Source organism: Phalangium opilio, unplaced genomic scaffold, assembly GCF_054372755.1.
Source record: "Phalangium opilio isolate 3A_F unplaced genomic scaffold, DU_Popi_V2 ptg000081l_1, whole genome shotgun sequence".
NCBI lineage: Eukaryota > Metazoa > Arthropoda > Arachnida > Opiliones > Phalangiidae > Phalangium > Phalangium opilio.
This window is the reverse complement of record NW_028324188.1, coordinates 1064899-1090354: the sequence shown is the minus strand read 5'-3', so window position 1 is coordinate 1090354 and position 25456 is coordinate 1064899. Positions and strand designations below refer to the sequence as shown.

At 36.4% G+C, this 25456-nt stretch overlaps 1 protein-coding gene across 2 annotated transcripts in view; it reads left to right on the top strand.

The window, feature by feature from the left end:
- LOC149653848 (leucine-rich repeat neuronal protein 1-like) overlaps positions 1–25456 on the top strand; it is a 64900-nt gene that overhangs the window by 2732 nt on the left and 36712 nt on the right. For both annotated transcript variants that reach the window (XM_089846774.1, XM_089846773.1), the window contains exon 2: positions 16599–16732. The gene's annotated coding sequence lies outside the window, so the exon portion shown is untranslated. The remainder of the gene's footprint in view (positions 1–16598; positions 16733–25456) is intronic.

The window sequence follows — 25456 nt, the reverse complement described above, 5'->3', positions numbered from 1 at the left end:
AGTACTATGGCATGAAGTTCAATTTGGTACTAGTCATTTACAGAGGTCAGGGAAACCTTGGGGAAGTCAGGGAATTTCAAAATGGGCCAAAAAGGTCAGGGAATTTTGGTTAAATATTCAAAAAATGCGATTTAAACGCAATTCTTTTGTTATATTTAGAACAAATGACAATTGGGCCTAAAAAATCAGGGAAAATCGTAAATAAAGGTCAGGGAATACCTGGATGAGTTAGAATTTTTGAATCTGAAAATTTCGTGCCGACTCTGATTTGTTAAACAGCTCAATTCATTATTTATCTCAGTTTTCTATACAGTAATAAAAAAATTGCCAATTTAAAGTTGGGTTAGCGAGAATTAGTGCGGGAAAACAGTGGCACTATTATCTTTATGTTAGATCCCCCGAAAGGTGTTTTTCCCCTATTGATTATGTAAGAGAAGTGTTGAGAGATGGAAAGGACTGTTAGCACCGCATCCGCATCTTCTCCCCCCCCCCAAAACTTTTTCTTCCATCCCAACGAACCAAACTTCATCCACGTCCTAACCACGTCACTTGTCACCATTAACGAAGTCTACCAGACCCTAAACATCCCCTTTCACGCAGCCTCCGACATCGTTGACCTTTATGCGTATAAGAACTCTTTAAGCGAGCGTAACGTTACCCTAAAGGTACATACATGGGCTATATCTACTTTCACCCTTAGATTTTACCGCGATCCAAGCTGAAAACGCGTTACATCATGACAGACAGATGGGGAGGTGGGAATCTTACCATGACGTCAGTTAGACCTTAACTTAAGAATAAGGCGCTAGGCTAAGTGTAGTTACTTATAGTTCCTTGCCTTTGGGTTATAGTATAGGTACAATCTGAAGGTGCAAAATGTGACGTACTAGTTTTGGGGTTCAATTGGAGGGGTTAAAATAGAACTATAGTAGCTTAGCTTCTTGGGCCTATACCTTGAATGAACCGGTCACTTTGATATACCGCTGTTTATCTTATGTTAGTTAGTTTTTATTTCTTGGCAGTGATGAGTGTTTTTATGATAATTAATTTGTTAATTAAATAAGGTCAAAACAGATCTCATTCAGTTATATTGAGCTATATTTACAAAGGTTGTACCCTGCTTTAGCCTTTCCTTAGCCTTATAACGCCTTAGGCTTAAGGCTGATGGTTTTTTCAAGGTCTAGAAAAGAAAAGAGTTAAGGAATAATTAAATGAAATCAAGCGATTAAATTTATTATTTTTTTTTTTGCAAAAACGCACGTGGCCCCGAGAACCTATTTCGCGCTCACTGAATATATCTCGAGCTTTTTCCCGCCAAAAAACTTTTCTCTCTCTTTTTCTTTTTTTTTTTTTTTTTTTTTTTTTGTTCCTCGAGTTTAATTTCACGCGCTGTTTCCATTCGAGGTTACTTATTTAATGAAACCGTTACTCTATTAAGGTATACGCTTATTTACTTATTTCCCCCATTGGCTTCATTAATGCGGTATTCTCGAACGAAACCCTTTTCAAAATTATCATTTTGAACCTTATTATTATACCTGAGAAATTCCGCCGAAATTATTACGCCAAATTACATTTTGAATTAAATTTAAGGCGGATACCTTTTTTTTAAATAAATTTAAGTACGAATTCTTCAAGCGATTAAAAAAAATGGTAGCGGAAGTAACGAATAGCGATATGACCTTTGACCCTTAGGATGGCGATAAAGTTATTTCCAAGGCAGTGTAGGGTTCGTACAAAACCCTGGAGAACCTTAAATTTTCAGGGAAATGAACGGTTCAATAAATATTCAGGGTAAAAATGGACAATACGTCTTTGGCGAAACTTGATACCCTTACAACCTAACCTTGTTCATTAACCTTTACTCTATAGCTTGTTGGAATTGGCTAGGAATGGCCGTAACAACAATTACTTTTGGATGTAAGATACCTAACTCGAAAGAACTTACTAGGCCCTATATAGCGTATCTAGGCAAGGCAATCCTTAGAAAAAGAAACAGTTTGTCCCTAGGGTCCAATTTCGCCAATTCCACGCAGTAGCCCGTGCCCGGCGTCCAATTTTCATTGTATAAGCTTGTCCTATATTGTTATATCAAGATAGCCTCGGAAATATGTCTATTTTTTATAGTCTAGAATCAAGAAACCAATAGAATTTAGCTATTGTGATTTTTGTTTATAATTGAATTTCAATTAAATTAACTTTAAATTAATTCGTAATTAGAAATGCGAGTCGGTAATGTATCAAATACCGCCCTAAATTACCGATTTATAGCATACCTTAATTTTACAATGGTAATTACCAAACATTTTCCAAAAACCTTTTTAGTAAGGGACTTTAAAAATTAGCCCATTCTACTTTCGAGGACTTCCAATTTTCCCATTAGCTCAAACTGTTTAAAAGGCCACCTAAAACTAGGTTTAAACTGCTCGCAATTCAACGTGATTCAATAGAATATATAGCGATTATATTGGTATAGAATTATTATTTATTAATTTTATAAAATAAAAAATTTATATATCGTACCTCTGTGTATTGCGGGTAAGGGATTTACAGGGGCAGGTAGAAAATACATTATTAGTTTTACCCCTGGAGGTTCGGCTTTCAAAAATAAATTTCTCGATATTGAAAAAATAGAAATAAGTAATTTCACGTGCTTAAGTATTCGTTAAGCCTTTGTTATTTTATTTTTTAATTTTGAAATGGCGCACGCGCTTTTAAAAATGATATAAATGGCACGTGATAAGTTATTACCTTTAGTAGCGCGTGAAGTAGAACACGTTCTTTATATACAGGGTGTTTGTGAAAAGTCCATCAATAATGAAAGGGCGTATTTATTGGGCCATTTTGAGTCGAAAATGTTCTATGACATTTAGCCGTCCGAGCCACGGTTTTCGAGTTATGATTTGAATATTTTAGGGATGACCCCTTCATTAAATTAGCGCTGTCTTTCAATTTCTAAATTAAATTTAAGGGGTCATCCGTAAATTACTCCAATCATAACTTGAAAACAGTGGCCCGGACGGAAAAATGTCATAGAACATTTTCGACTCAAAATGGCCCAATAAATACGCCCTTTCATTATTGATGGACCTTTCACAAACACCCTGTATACATATATAATAATGGATAAATTCAAGTACTGTACATATACTTTAATCAGTTTTTTATTTTATTTAAAAAAGACTTAGATACTAAAGTATAGATTCTTAATATTATCATCTTTAGTTGATAGCGAAAAGAAAGGCAGGAACAATAGAAACTAAATCTAATAGGTTTAGGCTTAATTCCGAAGTAAAGAGAGTGAGAGAGAGAGAAAGAGGAGAGAGAGAGATAGAGAGAGAGGGAGGGAGGGAGAGAGAGAGAGAGTGAGGAAAGCGGTCACGCAGGCGCCATCCCTTTGTTTTGTTGAAACCCATAGCACGCGATCTAGAGAGAGAGAGAAAGAGGGAGAGCGTCTCTCAGCCTCTTCCATTCCAGAACGATCCTCGCCATCCTCCGAGAAGGAAGCTTTCCCCGCACGGCGCGACCATCCCACGTTATAGGCACGCGTTGTAAACATACTTATTCTTGTACGTGTAGAATTAAAGGGTACAAGTTTAAAGTTTAAAAATGAACCTTAAATAATATATTTATTTAGTTCCAACTGTTTACGTCTCCTCAAGAAGATTGTAAGTTGAATTTATATATTTTCTGTAAAGGGTTTTAATAATTTAAAAGGATGGCTGGCGATGTACCCTAAAATTTAGTTTAATTAAGCGTCGTTAGATTAATTAAGAAGTTAATTATTTAAATTTTTTTTTAAGATTGAAATATTTTGTTTCGAATTTTGTCACTAATGTTATGTGTTCTGTTTTTACACTGCGCACTTTGAAACCGTTTTGAACCTATTGTGAAAGACTTAATCCATATTTAAATATGATAAATTTTCTAGTAAAATATCTCTCTATAATTAACAGATAAATTTTAAATTTTGACCTGGTTTGTAGAACGATGTTTTGAAAGCGGTTACTTCAAAGTGTCTATAGTGTAAACACTGCTTTGTTTGTAGACAACTGTTATCCTTGTTTATTTGAAAGGGGATTTAGCTTGGTTAAACAACATTGTAATTACAATCTTGCTATACGGGAAACTATGTTAGCGAATCGAATTTGGAAGTACATTATTTATTTAAGTATAGTTAAGGCCCAAGTTATAGCTTAGGATTATTTAGCACGTGCCGCATCTTTTTTAAAATTAATTTTCTAAATAAATCTCGCGCAATTTTACTAAAATTCAAGTGATACTGAAGTGTAGGTATATCTTTTTATTTTTATTTTAACTCTTTGTTATTTTGGGATGAAAAATATATATGAATGAATAGGACTGGTTTTAGAGGAGAAGCAACCCTTTTGGTCCAAAATATTCGCGCCACTTATCCTAAGGCGCCTTTCCTTCTTCAAACTTTTAATTGCCGAACTACGAAAGCGTGACGATTTAATTGCGACGCTCTCCTTGACAATTTAGGCAAAGATTCCGAAGTAAGCCCCTCCCCTCTCTCTCCATCTCTCTCTCACTCGACTTATACGTTCTCTTTAAAGAATAAATTGAAATGCCAAGACTCTTTATAAAAACAATACCTTATTGAATTAAAGTCGCGCGTTTCACCAAAGAAGTCGCGTTCGCACCAAGATTCTAATATTGAAACTGCAAGGGTATAGAATTATCTTAGGCTTTATAATTGTCTGGTATAATTTTAATTGGTTAGTTGGGCTATTGTCGTGAAAGGCTTTGAATCAATATTAGAAATTTAATATTTGTGAGAAAATTGCAAATAGTCAACTTCGGTAGCAGCTTCGAAGTTGCCATAAATTCCTCAATCTCAATTTTTGAAGTATAATTTTCAAGAATTAGAACAATTTTAATTAAGCCCTTACAATTTTCCAGACACTGCCAATCACGATCGAGAGATTTCCCTGGCGCGATTAGAAAACAATAAGAATTGTCTCGTGACACGCCCTTCACGCGCGCCTTCCTTAGAACTTAGAAAAGCGCGCCAAAATAGCGTAGAGCGCGCGCAAATACTTATAACCCCCCCCCTCCGGTCCCCTCCGCCAAGGCTCAATCCCGCGCACGTTCATTATCGATATGGTCAATCGATCTTGGAGAGAAGTCCGTCCGTCCGTCCGAATGATGCCTTAGAGGAGGAGAAACTTTCCGTGACCCGGAAAACTTGGCAAACTTCCAAGAATATTCCTCCTTACAAGGCCTTAAGCATCTAGCAGTAGCACTAACACTCAACTGCTAGACTCTCCTTACATAATTTACCAGTGCTCACCAGCCAACACGGCGGGGGAGGGGGGGGCGAAAAACTCTGAGACGTTATTAATAGCGACTAGGGTAAGAGGGGTTTGGGGGGTTGAGGGGAGGTTGTGAGAGTACCCTCTCCCTCCCTCTTTACACCGCCACTTTCTCGTTAAGATTATCGTCTTAATTAGCCGGCAATTTAACGAATCACTCTTTCTCCTTATTAAAGGGATGCTAGGACGTATGTAATTTCAGCTCTCACCATATCATTAGCTTTAATGCTAATTTTTTCATTTCACCTTCCCTTTAATTTTAAGGTTTTTAACCAATTTGTTTTTATCCTTCATCAGCCTCGAGAATTTTTCGCGCCTTATTTAAATTTTACTTATATATATGTAAGTTTTCCCGCCTTTTCTCTAGTACCACGTGCGATGATTTTTCACGCGCCTTTTTATTTTTATTTTTTCTTTTTAAGTTTTACTTATAAGTTTTCCCGCCTTTTCTCTAGTAGCACGTGCGAGGATTTTTCCGCGCCTTTTTTATTTTTAAGTTTTACTTCTAAGTTTTCCCGCCTTTTTCTTAAGTGGCTCGTGCAATGAATTTTTCCCGCTTTTTCAACGTTGCACGCGCTTGGTAACCTGGCAGCGGTTTTAATAAGATGAAAATATGCAAATATGTGAAAAAGGCGAGGGGGGATAGTGGGTGGGAAGTTGCGCGTGATTATGCAAGTTTTGGCGCCAAAGTTTAAATTAGTTCCATCTCCAGTATAGGAACTAGAATCGAGGTGGTAACTCCGCCCCCTTTTTAAAAGTTTTAACGGGATAAAAATTTTGCCGAGCTTCAAATTTGAACCGAAGAATTAATTAATTAAAGTCTTATATAAGGAAAAGGGCGGTGCCAATTTTAATTAAAATATTAAAGGTATTCTGTAGTGTTATTTTATGTGTAATGGCGCTGCAATTTCCCAAGGCCATATGACCTTGGTTATAACTAATTAATAATTTACTAGATTACTTAGGGTATTTATTACGATGATAAAAGGGTTAAATTAAACCCGACTATATATTATATTTTTTTTTAAGTTTAAATAATTAAAAATTCAAAGTGAATTTGTTTGAACCTTTTACTTTAAAATTCTTTTTAAATTTAATAAAATTTAAAAACTAAAGGTATTTATAATTGAATTTTCACTTTGATCGGCAGACAGTCTTGAGTTCTAGCGAATCCTGTCGTGTTTTTGACGTAATCCTCTTATGGAATTGAGTGCTCTTCGTTAATTAACGAACGAGGTATTAATTAAGGAAAGAAAAAACAAGGCTTTATCACTCTGAAATTTTTTTTGTTAAACGTAATAATGGGTTTAAAATTATAGGCTTGCAAATTAATTAAGTTTGTTGAAGTTTATTTAATTTTTGATTTTTTTTTAAAATATTGTTCACTAGCTGATTTTATTTATTCTAGTCTTTATGCGACTTAGTTTTTTTATTAGTGATCCAAGAGACTCAACGCGTATATACTTAAGAATCAAACCCAAACCCGTAAATATTAAATAATAAATAATAAAACAAGTTTATTCTCCCTTTAAAGTCTAATATAGCTTAAATTAAAGTATAGTATTTTAAATTAAACTCTAATAATTAATTGTTAATTCCCGTTATCACGATCTTAATCCTATCCCTCACATCTTTGTAAACAGTTAATCCCCATTTTAATCCAATCCTTATAATCCTCCGACCGTTAATATAACCCTTCCTTCTCTCAGACTCAAACACACATAGTCACTTGACACTACTATCAAAGGCTACGTGACCCTTTCCTTAACCTATTTCCCAATGTATTGTTATAACGGTTCCGGATTAAAAGGGAGATATATAAGCACCGCGATAATTCCTTTCAAGGGATTAATTAGAATTAGATATTTGGGCATGGATCTACTTCGACGAATTCTTACTAAGGAATCCTATGAAATTTACCAATTAAAGTATTTGTTTCCGTTAGGCTTAGCGAGAATCGGGTTTCTCCCGCCCCCAAAATTCCGCACCCTTTGTCCAAAGCGTATCATTGTCAAAGGCCCTAACGTCATTTTAATCGTTCGTAATAATCCCCCCATTTAATTCCAAGGGTTTCGAGTTCGCTAATTTCCTGTTCTCCAGAAACCCAACCGGAACTCTGGGAACTGTAGCTCCACTGCCCCTTTACTCGCCGCCATCCATTGTTTCCCGCTTTTAACAGCGCGAGCCAATTCCCGCCTTTAATAGCACGAGAAAATTCCCGCCTTTAATAGCATAGCACGAGCGATTTCCCGCGCTTTGCTCCACGTGCGCTCTTTCGAACAATCTATACGCGTGTCAAATTAACTAGACAGCGTTGTTAAAGGCGGCTGGATTTTCGTATCAAAGTCGAATATTAAAATCCCCAATTTCTAATATATATATAATTGTTGAATTGAGGTTTGAGATGCCGCCGCATTGATTAAGTCTTCCTTTATATGTAGAATACGGTTGTTTTCAGTAATTTAGTTTTGAATTATTATAGACCAATTCGAATCTCGGTTTGGTATCTCTTTGTAGTGTATATTGAGTTTCGAATTTCGCAAATATATAAATTTATATATATATATATATATATGTATATGATCAGAAGGGGATAATAGAAGAAGTATGCCACTCTGTATCCTCTTAATATTTTAGTTCCTCAGAAATCAACCCACAAACTTCGTCTTAATGTGATGGGACAAAAATCCACAACTATTTACATGGCGTATGTGATTTTCGGTTTAGTAACCTTGCTGTAATAAATGTTAATTCTAATGTTGGGAAGAATCATGTTACAATTATCACTCCCGCTTTGTTGTGGTACACTTCTCTCCAAGAGAAGAAATATATACTTCTGATACAATCGTGTTTAAAGTCCCTCTGATTTCTGTTCAATACCACGTTAAATTTTAAATTTTATATAAACCTAACATTTTTTATTACTTTTTAGTAAATAAATAATTCAACGAACTATCCCCTAATTTGAATTTTAATTAGCTAAAAACACGGGAAAGAAGATTGTTTAATATCACTCAAGAACAAGAAGGGGGTGATTTCTTTTTAAAAAAGGACGTATATCGTTTTTAGGCCTAACAGCACAAACTTCGTTAATTAAATTCCGGATCTGGCTTCTTTCGAAACGACCCCCTTTTTTTAGTTAGCGAGTAAAGAAAGTTTTACATTCTTTTGGGGGATCCAAAATTTAATTTACTTGATCGAATGGCTTCTCAAAGTTTCCCTTACTATCAAGATAAATTTATTTTACGCTTTAGTCAGAGTAACTTCAAAGCGTGTGCAGTATTGTTTAATGAAAATTATTTTAAGTAAAAATATATTAATGTATGGGGTTTCACGCGCATTTTGGCGGGAAATTGTCTCGTGCGCGAGCATATTGGCGGGAAATTATCCATCCATAAAAAGGCGCGTATTTCCTGAGATTTATAAATTTCACGCGCCAGCTTTCTTTTTACTACAGATAACTAGCTATACTCTATTTCACGCGCGTTTTGCAGTAACCGTATGGGGCTTATCATTGTGTATAACTCCGCCGTAAGCTTCCTTTACTTTGCAAACTCGTCTCGCGTGAGCTTTATAGTTTTTTACTATAATTTTTTTACAAGCTCGCGCGTTTTTACGATGCACCAAATCAAACTAAAAGATCTCGTGCAAACCCGCCGCTTTTATAACATCGCTATCAACTAACGGTGATAATGTAACGCTTTTCTATGGCACATATCACCATTACCTGATACCGTTATTATAACTAACACCAGGTTTATTTCGTACCTTACCCCATTACATAATTTTTTTTTTCGCGCGCCATAAAAAGTTGTATTAATGGCCTAATGTCACTTGACACTAGAGTTTAAAGGCGGGGGAATGTATTATATCTTTATGTTAAGTTAACTTGGTAAAGGGTGGATTTTTTTACGTCTATTTACAAGAAAAGATTACGTCGCGTTATCTTGATAATGCCGTGGAAGGTTTAGATAAGTGTAAGGGTTATTTCAACATTTACATTTATGTTCTAATTTACGTGTTAGTGTCCTTTTTTTCCTTCTTTAACGTCAGCTGAGTCTGTTAGGCTTAATATAAATCTTTTTAATACATTATTCATGGGTAATTTTACTTTTATTTCTTCATGCATTAAAACTGGTCCGGAAAATTAAGTTTTTCATTAAAACATTTAATTAAATTGGCCGTAAAGTTAATTATTAAAGTACGTCCTTAATTATATAATTATTTCAGAGACAATTAACCATTATTTCGGTAATTTAAAGCATGTTTTATTATTTATTATTATTTTTTTTAAAAAAAGCCCCTTGAAGGTTGTTTTCCTTATCGTTATAGCAAACACTGGTGTATTGCGGGTTAAACATTTCTACAGGGGCCATAGACCTAACATGGGAATTATAACCCCTAAATGTTGTCTTTGCCCGCATACTAAAAAACCCAAATATCTAATTAATTTTTAAGGTTCTAATTTACCTGTAGTTACCGAACCCTTTTTGTAATTGAAGTAAAACATTTACTTTGCTTGTAATGATGTAATTCAAAGGAGGGGGCGTAACCCCAAAAGGGGGTAAGGGGGTGTTCTATAAAAGACGGGGAGATTCTCAGTTGCCAGGAATAATTAGAAGCTTGTCGAAAATGGAGTTCTGTAATGAATGGACGGATCTGAAAGTCGGGGTTAAATTCCCCATACCCGTGGGGCATCTCCCCCCTCAACGTCAAACCCCATAAAGATCAAAGAACACCCCGCCGAAAACCCCCTCTTTAGTTGAGGAATCTCCGAATCCACCACCGTGTACCAATGGTATTCAATGTTTTAACCACGAACTGCCTTTCAAACAACTGTGGCTGACTGACTTTGAAATGAACGGGTAGATACTAGATAGAGAGAGAGGAGAAAAAAATAAATAAATAAATACAAATTGAAATAGGAACTTTTGGGTACGACGCCATTGTCAATTTGACATAATTTTAGGCAAAAATTAATATAGTTTGATTATAGACTATTTTAATGTAACTAAAGACCCTTTTAGATGGCACAAATTTTGACTACTCAATTGACTAGATGGTTCAAAAAGTTGATTTAGTCAAAATTGGTCAGTGATCAATTTTTAATTTGGTCGTTGAACTGCTCCAACCAACTTCTGTTAATTCACATCACCCAAATAGTTTACTCAATTCAATTTGACCCATCTAGTTGAGTCAAAAGCTGTATCATCTTAGAGGGGGGTAAAACTCTGCCTTTCATCTTGCATTTTGGCGCCTGCGCTGTAGTCTTTTCATGTCATTATGGGCAGCTCCTTTGTATGTCCCAATACTGAGGGTTGCCTACCCACCTGTTTTACATCAAAAAGATCTAAATATTATAATGATTTAATAATAATTATAATTAATATATATTTAACCAGTATCGATTAAAATTAAAAACGAGTTACTTTATTATCCCTTTAAGATGGTGGTGGTATATACGTCGATAAGAAAAAGTGAAGTTTATCTATCTTTTCTCCTTATATAAGTGGGGTTAGGTTTACCTTCCGCCGAGATGGAGAAGAAGACGAGGGGGGTTTTGGGGAAGGGGAGCATCCCCCTGGCTAAACTCAATCTCATCATTCAGATTAGATTGAGAGTGACCCCTTTTCCTTTAGGCTTTTTGGTTCTACGGCATCGTGTAGCGGGTTCAGGGGGAAGAAAGGTGGTCTACGCCGTTCTAGACGCCTAGCGACGGAGGAAGCTATGGCCAAGGCTTACCAAAGATACTCAAGGCCGATAGAAGCCGAGGCTTAGCAATCAATGGGGTGGGGAGAAGAGGGAGAACCCCCCTAACCCTTTTATCGAAATCTTTCAGACCGATAACAAGCCTCGGGTTAGAAAAAGGCCCCAGACTCCTCCGAAGGGACGCGGCGGCGGCCATCGGGATGGGATAGGATGGCCAAAAGGATAAATGGAGAAAACCAGAAATACCAAAGGGGTCGGATATGTTCTACTATGAACATAGTATAGTATAATGGTTTACACCCTAAACAGTCCCCTGAACTGTTGATTTATATTGTTAATTGTTTTTCGCAGAATCGATAGTATTTTCTTCCTATAATATAGTGGCTTTCCCAACTACAATATAGTGGTTTTCCTACTGCAATATAGTTATCTTTCTCCTGCAATATAGTGCTTTTCCTCCTGTGATATAGAGGTTTCCCTTCTACAATATAGTGGTTTTAATCCAACGATATAGTGGCTTTCCTACTGCAATATAGTGGCTTTCCTACTGCAATATCGTGGCTTTCCTACTGCAATATCGTGGCTTTCCTACTGCAATATCGTGGCTTTCCTACTGCAATATCGTGGCTTTCCTACTGCAATATCGTGGCTTTCCTACTGCAATATCGTGGCTTTCCTACTGCAATATCGTGGCTTTCCTACTGCAATATCGTGGCTTTCCTACTGCAATATCGTGGCTTTCCTACTGCAATATCGTGGCTTTCCTACTGCAATATCGTGGTTTTCCTCCCACAATATAGTGGTTTTCCACCCACAATATAGTGGTTTTCCTCCCACAATATAGTGGTTTTCCTCCTGCAATATAGTGGTTTCCTCCTACAATATAGTGGTTTTCCTCCTACAATATTGTGGTTTTCCTCCTACAATATTGTGGTTTACCTCCCACCATATAGTGGTTTTCATCCCACCATATAGTGTTTTACCTTCAAACTAAGAGTAGTTGGAGGAAAAAAACTACTGACGCTCCCAGATTGTTTATTCGACTTAGAAAATAACTATCCGACCTCACGGCGTATATTGAGGACTCAGTTTCTAGGGAAGGAGATGGGGAGGGGGGTCTGTGCACCCACCCAGTGTAGCAATCTCCTTAATTCAAAAACGTCTCTGGATTTTCCTACAATCTTTCTTTTTCTTTACTTTTTTTTTTCCTTTTTCGTCCTTTACTTTTCGTTTTCGGATTAGGAGCGAATAGAGAATGGTGGTTCGTTCGTTTGGGTCGCCGCTCTACTTGTGCCCTATCGAAGTTTTCTCTCTAGGTATGGACGCTTTTGCCAATCTTACACCCGTAACCCAACCCAATCCAACCCAGCCGAGGTTTTAATGTTTAAACAGAACTATACCACCAACCCCTCCTCCCTTTCTTTGGTTTAATGTTTTAAAAGAAAGGCCTTTATTTACCCAAAGCAAAGCTTGCAAAAGATGGAGAAAGAACTAAGCTCGTTTTGTGTTCAAGGTTTAATTTTTATCGCGTCTTTTCTCGAAGGATTTAAGTTATTGTCGACCTATGTAAATATTTATATTTTTGTTTATTATTTAAAGATGACATTTTTATTCCGATTTAAACTACTATTTGAAAAGAAAAAAAAGGTCTTAAATATAATAATCTAACTAGCTTTATTGGCATGAACATGTACAGGGTGTTTTTGATAAGTCTGAATGGCATAAATTAAGGGGGATGTTAATTATTTGGGAAATTGATTTTGAGTCGAAAATGTAACTTCTACACTTCTATTTATTTCCATTTTGACACAAGGGACACTGTTTTCGAGTTATGATTTGACTTAAGTGTTTTAGGGATGACCCCTTAATTTAAATTAAATTAGAAATAATTGTCTTAATCAGTTGCTTAATTAAATTTAAGGGGGTCATCCGTAAAATACTCTGAAAAATCTTAACTCTATTCTTCTATGACAAATTTATTCACAGTTCTAAGAATGTTTTTATTATTATTATTATTATTATTATTATTATTATTATTATTATGGGGTTCCTATGATATGTGTTAGTCTCCACTCTGCCCCAGATAGTTTAAGGGGCCCTTATTAAAGGTTGTTTTGTTGGTATATTTCTATCTCATGGCCAAATATATAAAATGAAATCAGAGAAAGAGACTTGGCAATCTTTTTAAGAATAGGCATCTTTTTATTTTATTTTATTTCCCGCCTTTTTTTCGTGGGGGGGGGATGAAAGGGGTCAAGGCGAGGAATGGATCGACCCCCCCCTCCCACACTCTGATACGAACGAAATCGACGAGCAGCTGGTGTTACAATACCTCCTCATCCAATGCTACAAGAAAATGAATTTATCCCATTATCCCTTGAAAATAACACTCCAACCCAATGTTCAATCATAACTTATGTATGGGGCATTCAAAATCGGCTGCTCATAGTAAGAAGTATAGATTACATTTTCGATTCTCAAAATTTATGATTTCCCATAGAACCATCACTGTAATTGGTCCTATAATTAAAACTCTCATGGTAAAATCAAATACATTCTTTCTTTTTTAAAAAAATCTGGGATCCACACATTTTATCCCCGGCCGGCATATCCGATCATAAAATCGCTCCAATTCTAGGAATAGATTTCCTGATAAAGGTACCAAATACACACACCAGTTTTTAAAAATATCTAAGAGCATCGTCTTACAGTAAAAAAAAAAACGAAAGAAATCTCGATCCCTTTTTCCTTTTAATCCCATAGGAGTTTTCCTAGATTTAAGAATTTTTCCGAGATTTACGGTTGCCATGGTAACAGCCTCGAGAGAGAGAGATGTGTATAGATATACCTACCTGTAAATTCTCCTATATTTTTAGCACGCGCATCAAAATTCACGAGACGTTGTCTGAGAAAAACCTTTTGCCACGTGACATTATATATTCTTTATCTTTTGTTAAAACACGTGCAATTTAAATTAAAAGATAAAAATTCAAAAACAAAGGCTTAACTAAAATATTAAAATTGTATTCTATGTATTCTTAAAACACGTGACATTATATTCTTTATCTTTTGTTAAAACACGTGCAATTTAAAATAAAAAAAAAATAAATAAAAATTCCAAAAACAAAGGCTTAAGGAAAATATTAAAATTGTATTCTTTGTATTATTAAAACACGTGACATTATTAAAACGCGCGCGATTAAAAATATAAAATTCGAAACAAGGCTTAATGAGGATGACCTGATTCTAGTTTTCAGTTTTTTTAATATTTTTTTTTTTTATTTATTTTAAAAGTCAACTTTTTAACACGAGTCTCCCCTTTTTATCTTGAAATTTCAACAAATCTGACTGGCAATATTGATCGGGGGTATCGAATAAAAGTCGGGCTCGGGTAACATTCTGTATTTATTTTTGGGCCCATGGAATATGGCGGGAAAAACTCACTTCTTCTAATAAGAAGAGGTTTAGAGCGGGCGTTGGCGGATTTTGGAAGCTGCGTTATTCAAATAAATCTCGAGCTTTTCGAGCGTCTCTTTATTTGCCCTCGAAACGAATTCGTTAAGCCTAACGATATTAGATTTCTGTTCCTTTTTTCCCATGGTCTTTTATACGCTGTTTTTCTTTATTTTGATCCTGGTCCCTGCGCCAAAAAAGAGGTTCTTTTATTTACTCGGCCCCCAATGATGATGGTTGGTTTATTCAGTGATGTTTTAGCTTTTTTTTTTTTGGGCCCAATTCCCATTTCAATTGGGACCCCCCCATTCCACTTCTTCCTTCTATTTGAGGCCCATATATTTTTTTTAGTTTTTAAAACAAGTTGTTTTGTTTAATTTTGTATAAGGTTTAAGTTAGAGACTTTGTTTATATATATATAGTTTATACGGGTTTAAACAGTTTATTTTTGATTTAAATTGGATTATACATTGTGTTTGTTCTTCCCAAAAGGACTTAAGGGTAATTATTGGAGCGAATTAAGTGCAATGAGTGAGTGGGATGGGATGGTTCTATGGGAAATCATTTTTCAATTTTGAGAATCTAAAATGTAATTTCTATACTTCTTTCTATGAATAGTCGATTTAGAATGTCACCCATAAGGGATGCATGCACCCCTAACACGAGTTATGAACATTGAACATTGGATTGAAGAAATGTTTTACCAATGACCCCCTTAACTAATTTAGTATTATTTTATAACTTAATTTAATTTATTTTATTAAATTTAAGGGGGCATTTGTAAAACACTCCAATCCAATGTTCAATAATAACTTGTGTTAGGGAGTGCATTAAAACGATATATGTTTTAATTAATTTTAAAGTTATTGTACCTTAATTGATAAGCTTTCTTAACGTTCTGTCCACAAAGTTGAAAGAAAACGTCAAGACTGTTCCAAAGTAACTAAATTTGAGATCAAAGTAAACATAAATTCCGCGCGTCTTTCCTCGCGCTGTCTTTGACGTCATTACGAAACTCCACGCGCCTTTTGTTTAAAAATGAATAGCGCGAGACACGTGACACTTATACTCGCGCGATAGCAGCACGTGATTTGATATTAAAGGCGCGAAAATTTATGGATGGGGGGAAAATTTTCTGTCTTTAGTTTTGTGTACCCAATTTGTCAAAGTGGATCACTTTTTTTATTTATTTTTCTCAACGTCTTAAAGCCATTCTTTACTTTTCAATAAATTCTTAATCCGTCATCATTTTCCAAAAGCTGTCAACCCCGTTTTTCCCACCACTCGCCCAAGTTTAACCTTTACAGAATAATTTCGTATATTTATTCAAAATAGCCTTGAAGGAAATTTTTATTAAATTAAATTGAGTATTTTGGGGAAAACAGGAAAAACAAATATTTATTGAAGGGAGTTAGGACCGTTGTACAGTTGGTTTTACTTAGGTTCGTCATAAGTTTATAAGATATGTTGGCCATCCATAAGTTTGTAATGTCTGGTAACTTAGAAACTGGAGCTTGTAATTTTGAAGTGACAGCCTAGGTGGTATAGGTCATAGATTCGAGGAGGTAAAGCGACGTACGCCTGGTGCATGAGGCGCTGCTGTCAAAGGCCTAATTAGTAATGCAGACTGACTAAATAGGAGCTAGATGGAAGAAGTCCTGCAGAATTAATTAACCACCACCGAGTGTAGTAAGTACTTCAATTGACTCGCTTCCGTCGTTCTCCTTCTCGAACTAGTTATCTCGAGAACTGTAAGTCTCTAGGAGGTAGCATTACGAACTGTATAGTTAGTGCTATACTTATGGAAGGAACATATCACTTATAAACTTATGTTAACATCCATGTACATACCATAGCGCATGTCACTGCTTATAATCTCATCATAGGAAAGAAAGAAAGAGAAGCGTGGGATGTTGTTATCACGACATATTTAATCATAATCTTAACAAGACAATCTACACTAGGCCTACAGTCTTGAACGCTTAATTCTATCTCGGTCCTCGTTCTAGTCTTACACGCGATATTACGTAAACCGTGGCAGGCATTTTCTTGACCGTCTCTCACTAACTCCCCCTCTTCTTTTATCCCCCCTCTCTACAGATCCATCCTGAAGCCGGGCTCACCAACCATTCTTCTCTTCCGGATCAAGCAAGGAAAGACGAGAGGAATGGAGACAATAGCGTGACCGTTATATCCAACGTAATTCCCAGAACACACTGCGTTACTCTGCTGGGGTGAGTCAGATACGCCTTCATATCATATTTTTTTTTCGTGTGTTTAGCAAAGGCTTAGTGAAATACCAGTACAGTATACTACCATAAAAATGGCCGCCATAGCACGCGCTTAGGATGCGATGTGAGTATTTTAGAGGAGGAGGTAGGATGGAGTTGGAATTAAGGTTTGTCTGCCATGTGCGGTTATAAGTCTCCCACAGTAATTCGCGAACGTCCAAGGCTACCTTTGGTAAAGGGATCGTTAAGCACTGCCGTCTAGCGCCATTTAAAAATACTAAGCTATTTCTCGCGAATTAGCTTCTATTTTTAAGACACAGGGGGCGTTGTAGACGTTTTCGTACCCTACGACCCCTACCAAATCGGAAAAAACTTCTGAGGATGCTGGGAGGACTTCGTACATGGGGGTACAGTACAAAGGGTTCGTTAAAGGTATGGAGATTCCACTCCATTTCACTTCTCTTCTCCAAGTTTATAGCATCCACGCGTGATTAAGAATGAGCGCGCGCGCTTTTAGCGAAAGGGATTTATTTTTCCCGCGTGATATCTCGTGCAAGCTAGATAAATGGGGAGAGATAGTTGTAATAATTCTGCTCATGTTAAAGGCAATATTATTGAACGTTCTAAGGCAAGTGACCATGCCCTTTTTGGGAAGGCGGGAAAAATGGTGGGAAAAATGTATATAAAGCTCGCGCGATGGTATTACGGGGGATGGGGGAGGGGCAGAGGGCACGTGCTCGAAACTCAATCAAAAACAGTTGGAAGTTGCAGCTGCTTTCGAACTGCGTGTCTTTAGCTTTTCGATTTATTTGGGTTCATCTTCGACTCGAGAGAGCTCGAGTTTCTCTCGGGGATTTTTCGCTTATTTTCGTTGGCGCCAAATCGAAACGAATTCCAAAGGTATAACTTTTGATTTAGTTGGCGTATTATTTTTTCCAGTCTCGTATTTGTAGGTTTTTTTTTTATTTTCTGTGGTTTCTGCTTTTCGACTCTATCACCCCTTTCAACTCTCAAAAAAGTTTTATATCTGTAATTTAATTTCAACTTTTTCCATTGCCTCCCCAGAATTTTTAGGAAAAAGCCAAAATTTGATTTAGTCCAAGTTTTTCTTTTTTTTTTTTTTTAAATAGGTTTGGGGTTCAAAGTATTGATGAAGGAAAATTGGTTTGGTAGGCCTATAACTTTTTAAGTCGGTTTAAAATTTTGATACAATGTTAGGGAAGATGTAATTTGGTCTATTTTATCATGCATGGATAATATAATTTTCCGCTATTGGGGATGTGAAAACTGAACTGAACTGGTAGAAGAGAGGGTCGCTAGCATTCGAGATTTCTTTGTCCACTTGCAAATTAAAATTATATGATAAGTGATTTACAGTACGCCGTAGATCAGCTCAATTAAATTAATTAACGATTAGCGTTAACATTAGAAGGGTACATCAATTAATTCTAAATAATAAATAAATAATTTTTAATAAATCCTTCAGGTAAAGATATAAATCTTTGAGATAAAAGTCCAGTTGGCAATTGCAAAAATTTCTGACCATCTTTACAAAGTTCAAAATTATCTTCAGTGCGAACTAAACCTTGGAGATGGTACTCTATCTACGTCATAACATAGCTTACACGAGTCTGGCGCTGTCCCCAATACGTAAGAATCAGTCTCAGAACTGAAACTCGGGTTTTGATCCTTAGGTAGTCAGGTCCTCTCTCTGCTCGTGACACGATACCTCCCAAGGGGATGGACATTAATAGCTTTTCTGTTTCTTTTTCTCTCAACTATATCCCTTGCTATAAGCTTTCCTAATACTAAACACCATCCGACCCCTCAAGTATGGCCTCGTGCGTTTCATACTTGTCGCTCTTTTGTTCAAAGGGGGGATGAAACGCGGTGGCGGGGGTAACAAAGGGATCGAAGAATAATGCTCGTAATAGAGAGCTTCCTTGTGGGGTGAATCCCCCCGGGGGATGACTATATACTGGACTTGGGGCTAATCCTTACTCCTTAGACTACTCTACCCCTTCCCCCAGTCAACCTGGCCAGGAAAAAGAGAGATGAAACTGTAATAACAAGGGGGAGAACATACCACCGTAAAAGGCAGTAACTGTGTTAAAATATTGTACTATACCCTACCTTTAAACTTGGTATATTTTTAATATAAAAAAATATATCTTTATTCCCTGGTTTTACTTCACTGATTCGTGACTTTGTTTTTCAACCGGAATTGATTCCAGCTATATTTAAGATTATATAACCTAGAGTCTGCTTTCACGTGGTAGGATTTTAGAGTGAAAATTTATATCTACAGTTTTTTAACTATGTTTAAAGTTTAGTTAGTGTTAAAGACGGGGATTAGGCTTTCCTAACGATGTTGTACCGCGTGTTTGGGGCCGCCTTTGGCTTTGGTATTGACTTGGGTTTGAAATTTAACCGGATGGGGAAAAGTTTTTGATTTTGTGTGGAAGGAATCTTGTTTGGCGCCTATCCTTAAGGAGCTTAAGTCTAAGAGACAGCCAATTTCGTTACTCTCGCCGAGTTTGTTAACCAACTCTATCCGACTTTGACAAAAATCTCTTGGGCCTCTAATTAATGGTACTACTGCTGTTGCTTGCTGCAGGTTCAACCTCGATATGAGATTATTTGGGGGATGTTCGACGTGGGTTGTTTGTTGCAATATAGGTCAATGGATAAACCAGGAAATGTCAGGGGATTTTAAAAAATGTATGAGTTTTAAAAAGGTTAGGGATTGTTATGTAATTTGAAAAATATAGGCCTAAAAGGTCATGCTAAAGTCTAGGAAATTAAAAATAGGCCAAATTAGGTCAGGGAATGTTATGTAATTGGAAAAATAGGCCAAAATGGTCATAATAAAATCTAGGAAATTAAAAATAGGCCCAAATAGGTCGTGTTAAAGTCTAGGAAATTAAAAATAGGCCAAAATTCTTTAGCTTAAAGAATTATTTTAAAATTTGAAGTAATCTCGTACGTAATAACAATTAAGAGAAGTTTTAATTTTTTTAAAAATTATTAAGCCGATTTAATTGGAAGATATAATTATTTTTGATATCGATTTTAATTAGGAAATAATCCTTAATTAATCAGGGTAATTCCCATGGGTCAGGAAATTTTAAGTATTTTTAACGAAGTCAGGGGATTTGATTTTAGTTTGGATTATGATTGTGGATGATTATATAAATTAAGGATTGAATTATTTAGAACTCGATAACACTCTTAAGAAATATCCCCTCGTAAAAATTGACAACTCGACTTTTGTTTGCCATGGAAAATCAAATTAAGAAAATATTTAGTTTGGGAGAGCCTTGAAAAATCATATTGGAATTTGATCTTAAATTTGTTGTCCACTTAGAGTGAGTGGTCTCTAACTTTGAGAGGAAAGGAATGTCTGTCCGAAAAACCCCAAGCGATAATTAATTACGTCCATTGGAAAATGGTGCGGTGCGGTCCATAGAAATTTGTTGACATGGTTAAACAAAATATTCGTCAGAAATGTCACGTGTCAAGAACTCAGCCGCACGAGCTGCGGCTCGCTCTTTTAATCTCGGGTGTCACCCGCACTTCGTTTCGATTAATGTTAGACAGCTCGTGCTACTCCGAGAGATCGGACACTTGCCCAAAAGAAAGAAAAATACATTATAAACCCAAGCTGCTGATATTGGAATTGTTACAAGAATCTAAACTTCATAATTCAATTAAAAAAATCAATAATTCGTATCAATGTCCGACATCTCGGAATGGGTTTTTGACGCCGCATCACGCGAAATTGGCTATGCAGGAAGGAGGGGGGAAAGGGGGTCATCGAAACTAGAGGCTGACGTCAAAGGGGTCACCGCAATCTTCCTGAAGAAGGGGGGAGAAAAGGGGGTGGGGTCAAGCCTCTTTGCTGGATGCTAAGAGGCCGAGATGACCGCGTCATCCTTTTGCTAAACTAACTTTCTTTTCTCATCTTCCTGTGATGGGACTCCTTATCCTCTCTCTCTCTCTCTCGCAAAAAGTAGAACGACAATCGAATCCCGTTCACATCTACCTATACCAATTTTTTCTTTGTTTTTATATAACACGTCCTACCTTGTTGTCATACCGACCGGGATATTTTAAAGAGATAGTCGCTATCTGCTTCCCTATATCCCCTTTATTGTGATTTAAACCTTTATGGGTTTGAATCCACCAAAGGCCAAAAATATGTACTGTAGCAGACGATGGACGAATTTCTTCCCGTTACTGCCTTCCACGAATCTCGAGATAAGCCTAACTTCCGGCCGCCGATAGTGAATAAGGTGGATTAAATTGTTCACTGTGTGAGTATCCCTTTAATTAACTGGACGGGCTTCAAGTGTGAACGGGCTTTTTTCTTTTTGGCGCGCGAACTAAGAAAAGTGTCGCGCGCGAGGAAAACTAAACGATGGCGGCGCAGAAACACGATGATGGGAAAAAGGCGGGAAAAAAGCCGATGAAACTTTCTGTCACGTAGTATAGGGGAAGTTTCTGGCAAAGAAAAGCAGAGCCTGAAAAGGTTCAGGGCTGCACTAGGGCCAGTCGTTTGACCTGTGAAAGCGGAGCGAGAGAGAGAGTAAGGGTCGCGTATAGTCAAGCCTTTTGCGTGTCATCTTATCAAGAGGACATCTTAAGATCGGATTAATATTTATAATAATAAGGAAGGTGTAGTAAGTGAACAGTGTACCTTTTTCTTCATATACTGCAGTGTTTGTCAGATAAAAAGGTGTCCTTTCTAATGCAGGGTTCGTATATACGGACCTGGTTAAGTTAGGGTCAGGGATTTGGAAAATATGGGAATATGTCAGGATTTTAAGGGTTTTTTCTTCAAAAGTCAGGGATTTAGGGTTTTTCCTTAAAATGTCAGGGAATTCGTTATATATATATATCAAACCATGCTTCCAACAATGATGAATTTGGGCCCAGGTGTCATTATGAAGTGGGCTCTGATAAACACCTTAAAATATAAGGGAGCATCATAATTCCTAGTAGCTGTATGCATTCCTTATAGACTTGATATCAATAGCTGCAGGGAAATGGGAAACTTTCTTGAGAGAGAGAGAGAGAGAGATCCAGGCCGACCAATGAGAGAGAGAGAAGAAAGGATACTTACTGACTTGTAAGGAAGGCGCCCTAGGCCTTTGTAAATAGTTTTACAAGTGCATGGCGATCCGGAAGTTACGTTATGTATATATCCAGGGAAAAGCAATTAACCATGTCAAGTTTCTAAAGGAAAGGATGGAAAATTTGTCAACAAGAAAAGTTCTTCTTTAATTATCACTCCCTCTTTTAATTATAGTTAATTAATTAATCAAACACTTTTCCAGTTTATTCAATCGATGCTATGATGGCTACCCTCGTCTTAACTGAGGTCATGACCTCTATAAACTTTTTATTAAACTGAACTAAGTATAACTAGTATTAGATAAACCAAAGTTGAAATATAATTTTTTCTTTTGGAATTACAGATTATTTTCTTATACTCTGAGATTAACCTTTGACCTCCCTAGATCTCGCGCGTTTTAAGAATAAGATCTTTTGGCGCGAGAGATATGTCACGTGACTTTAAGTTGATTTTAATTGCACGTGCTTTTAAAATAATTTTTTCGGGATTTTTTTATTTTTTAATATTTTCAAATTAGGCTTAACACCTACAAATTTAAACTTAATTCTAATTAAAGTAGACATTATATTGTAGTACGCGTGCTATACGTTGACGTACACGTTTTTCGCTTAGCTTTCAGTACAGATCGAGTTTACTGAGCCTTTTTTTAAAACACAAATACCGCAAAATTGTTATAGAAAAGTATTGGAAAAATTCAAGTCAAAAAATCCTTTCAAAAGCAAATATTGGAGACGTTACGCTAATGTACCCTGGAGGTATATTTTCCATTACTGATAACGCATTCGGTATACCAATGTAATTTTTTTTTTCAAAACCGACTCAACACGTTAACTAAAACGTTTCAAGTAAAATATATCAAAATTATAATATTTAATACAGTTTATAGCTGTGTTGGGTTAAATCTATATGGGAGACACTTTACGGTATCGTACTATTCCCTTTATTACTCCATGGACCGCGAACACTGCCGTTGCGTCCGGCGGATGTAAAAGGGGTCAACTTTTTTGACCTATCGGCTTTGGAGATTTCCTTGCTTTTAGGAGGTCCTATAGTCAGTCCATTAGGGCAAACCATATCCCAGACAAACGTCACTTGTCCCTAAAGTGAAAAGCAAGGCAATGAAATACTTACTTATAAACTTTTGCTGTTAGTATTATCTTCTTAGGGTCAAGCTACTTTAGTCGGGTCCATTTCGAAGCACTCTTCTTTCGTTTTTGGAATAGCTTAGCCCGTCAGGATTTCCGCTTCCTTGAAAATGAGTCAGAGAATCGCGTCAAATCCATGAACGTCTTTAAGGACCTTTTCTACTGAGAGAGTACGTTCCATTTTCAACCGCCTTTAACAGTGTTTTATTTTATAAAATTTCCAGTAAAATTGCTATTGGGAAAACTAGAAATTGCGTTAGTTCAGATTTTTTGCTCTGTTTTTGGGGGTTTTATTTCTTTACTTGAATCCGTTTAATCCTATCATGAATAACTAACTATTGAAGTGTATTTACTTCTTTAAGTTCTTTTTGCTGTTTATAATGGACAGAAATTTTAGGCTTAACAAAAACAAGTTGTCCCGTGTATTTACGATGCTTTCCTTATTAGAAAAGTTTTCAATTCATTTCTTAAAAATTTAACTTGCTTATTCCAATAGTCTGCTTGTCGTGACGTCACACCCCTATCTCTTACCTCGGTTCTGGCGGCCATATTGGAAGTCGTCAGCTCAGGCCATACAATTTAGACTATTATTTCCAATGTTTACGTCATGCCCCCGTAGGTCCACCCCTCTAAGTACCACTCTATAAATATTTTTCTAAGGTTCTAAAACATTCGTGGGTGAAATTCTCCAATTCTTGCTATTATACGAAAGAGGTTCTCCATTTAAATGCAAAGATACTGGCTTTTATTTTTTCTACGACATTTGACATTTTTTACCCCCTTTTTTTCTTTTCCACTTGTAATGGACAAAGATTTTGCCCGAAGAATTCAAAGAATTCTTGATTTTTTTTCTACTCTCTCTTCTCTCCACTGTATCCATTTTCCTTGAATTTCACTTTGAAAATAAAAAAAAAAAAATGGAAAAATTTCAAATTCAGCAAAAAATATCCGAGGGAGTTTTAAAATTTTGCACGGAAAATTTTAAAAATCTTAAAATAACTTTTTGGAGTATCTTCATTTAGGTGAAGAGTGGCGGAAACTTTTTGTTATTTCCTGGATTTCTTAAGACGCTTTCAGTATCGTTTGAAAGCTGAGGAAATAGGGCTAAAACATATTCAAAGGACTTCCCAGTATCCAGGATTAAAGGCCCATATTAACGCTATGGAGATTTTACGTTTATGAACATTTTGCTTAATTACTCGGGTCCTAATTGTCATAACCCCAAGTGTTTAGTATCATTGGAAAGCTAAGAAATAGGGCTATAACATACTCAAATAACATCCCCGTATCTCTTATAGAATCAGAGAAAATTTAATTTTTATAATTATTTTTATTAGCTAGCCTATAAGTTGGCTTGCCCTCTGAACATTAGTGTAATGCGGGTTAAACATTTCTACAGGGGCCATAGGATTAACATGGAGTTGTTTCAGCCTGAAAGTCGGCTTCTCCTTCTGATAAGAAAAGTGTCAACTGTTAATTAATTTGCTTAATTACTCCGTTCCTGATTATGGTAACCCCAATTATTTAGTATCATTAGAAATGGGAGGAATTGGGCTATCACATACTCAAATAATTTCCATGTATCTCTTATAGAACCAAAGTTATGGATATTTATATTTTTTCATAGTTAAAAATACTTTGAAATCTTTCCGTTGCCATGGTAACGGTTAGATGACGTTTTATATACGTATGAATTTATTGGCGCGAGCTGTAAGGCGCGCGTGCGGGGAAAATATCTTTCCTGGAGAGTGTTTAAGCCGCCTCGAGGTTCAGTGTTGCGAAAAAATCCTTAGGCCTATTTGACTATGGGTCGGGAACATTGGAAACAATGAGTGGAGAGAAGCGATATACAGGATATTTCATCATGGGACTAATTCCATGGGCGTTGAGATCCGTGTCAAGATTCAGACTATGGGGGGAAGAGGGGGATCTTGTTACGAGCGAGATCAGTCAAGCGAAAATCCATATAAAACACTCCAGAGAGGAACTCGCGCGCTTTTTGGTGGATACACGCCCCCCTTCCGCCTAGTGTTTCTCTATAACTTGGTCCCCTCTCTCACTCTCTCTCTTTCTCTCATGGTTGACGCGATATTTACGCTCGACTTGACAATAGTTAGTGAGCGTTATTCTAACCCCCGTATTATAAACCCAACCCCTAACCCCCCTATATTGTGTTTTACGATGCTTACGTAATCTTTCAAATTATTGCGGGAAATAGGCCTACTTCAGGATCGTCTGACTGGAAGTCTTTAAAATTTCTTGCATATACCAGATAAGGAATGAAACTGAAATTAAAAAGGTTTTTGAGTGAAGTAATAATGCTAAGCTAAGATTATGCTTAGATGTTTTTAACTTTGGTAGAAGAAAGTAGAAGTTCGTGAATTGAAGTAAGAATCCATAATTACCATTTTCAAATTCCCATACTTGTAATATTCCCATAAAATT